Here is a 2,172-nt window from a genome sequence, read left to right as displayed (position 1 = left end):
TCTAAAGAGTCAACGTAGAAATTTTTAGCTGCAATGAGTAAAAGGGGTTAAAACCTCAACTAGCGGATTGGAAATTTGCAATATGTTCTCTAGTTATTTTGCTTCGGTATATCATCATTCAAATAGTTCTTGTCATATAGTTTCTGTATCTTATTTACGAAAGATTCTCTATCGAGACTTTAGTGAACATCTTGCAGGAATAGAAATAAATGAGAATGGCATCTATTTAAAGCTGAAAGGTCTCGATTTTGCAAAAGTTCGGACAATGTCCCACCAGCATTCATAATAAATAGTGCATCTAGCTTAACTTTGCCTTTATATTTTATTTTTACAGCCTCGCTGTGTTCGGGTACTTTTCGAGCTTAATGGAAACAAGCAAAAGTTGTTCCAATATATAAGGGTGAAGGCGAGAAAGACATACGCAATTATAGGCCTATATCGATTCTTTCGATTTTTGCAAAGGTGTTTGAATATTTAGTTTGTTCAATTCAAATGCATTTCAAAAGTTTTGTTTCTGAGAATATATTTTAATCACTATGAATTGAATATACTACTGATGTAGACTGGCAAATTTAATAGAAGGAGTTTGAAAATGAAAAAATACGTATTTCGTTTATGTACAAAGCCAGAATGCAAGGCTGTTAACATTAATGGCGTATAGATTAGGAATTACAGAATAATCGACGATCAAGCCATCGCCGATCCGCTTGATTATTTGGTTTTGCGTTGTGTGTGGAATCTGTGTGCATCTTGTACAACATAGTTTCTCAACCTTATTTTGCTCACCATCCACTTTGAGAACATGTTTTGTTCTAGAGATTTTCGTGTACTTTTTGCCTTTTTAGACTATATTTTTTAATCTACTCACGCCCCATTTGCGCCATCTCAATGCCCCCTAATTTTCTCTGGGTCTTCTACTGCCCCCCCGAAAGTCTCAAACGCCCACAAGGGAGCGTTATCACCCACGTTGAGAACCTATGTTCTACAGCATATATCATGGGGAATGTTCCGCGAAGATGTTCGGGTAGATATCAAATTTCACCAATAGACATCACGTCAAAATGCGAAATTTCACCCGCATCACGTTGATTTCACACTACCACGCGTCTTACTAAAAACTTCAAATGACGCTAGACCACTTTGTGGACTCATTTGCCTGCTGCTTTTACCCCGAATTAATACGATAAGTCTCGAGCGTATTCCCATCTCAAAGGCCGAAAACGCATTTCTTGACTTCTGATACTATACGAAGATACCATATCTTCTGGTATCCACCAAACTTTAGATTTTATTCCAAATGCGAAGATAATATATAAAATTGAACCGGAATTTGTCCTCTTGCGAGACGCAAAAATAATTTTAGACTGTCAATCACAACGCACGAGCTGAGTGGAACGGCAGTAACGGCCGACGTGTGCCACAACTGAATCGGCCCATGTTCACTAGTAGCAAACAAATTTAGGCTGTTGATCACAGCGTATTGTTGTTTCTTTAATGCTACACTAATAATAATATATATTATATAATATAAACTTGCTAGGCGTAAATAATGTAGTAAATAAAGTTTGGAACCCGGAAGCAGATGTCCTCTTTATAAATTATATGTATGTATACGATCAGTACGGAAAAAAATTGAATTTAAAAAAACCACCCAAATACATTATTCAAAAAAATAAAGACTGAAGTTGAATACGATGATTTTTGCCTTTAAATCTAAGCATGTATCCAGTTTAAGCTATAATATACTTGGGAATTGGAAAAATCGATAAAATGTTATCCATAGTATCAAACCTTAGTAACAAAATCTAGGTTAAAAACAGTACTAGTTTTCGTACCTTTTTGTTTATATTTTATTCATTTTAATTTCTATGCATCCAGAGTATAAATGTAATGAAACTTGATTATATTTCCTATCTTTTAGTGTAAATCATTTACACTAGGAATAATTCTAAAGTATTGCAGCTAAATAAATCGTATTTCTACTACTACTACGGAGTCTTTCCATAAAAACGAGATTTGTTTCTTAGCAACAAATACCCGGCCGTTACAGGCTGAAAGCATGTAGGTACGGAAATGGTCTCTTATACTATATGCGGATTCTTTCGCATCACCAATGTTTGGTATAATACATCTATCATTGGAACACTTAGAGGGAGGTTTTTGAAAACCCAA

Source organism: Leptidea sinapis, chromosome 8 (assembly GCF_905404315.1).
Source record: "Leptidea sinapis chromosome 8, ilLepSina1.1, whole genome shotgun sequence".
NCBI classification, from domain to species: domain Eukaryota; kingdom Metazoa; phylum Arthropoda; class Insecta; order Lepidoptera; family Pieridae; genus Leptidea; species Leptidea sinapis.
The sequence above is the reverse complement of the archived record's forward strand: the minus strand, read 5'-3'. Positions refer to the sequence as shown.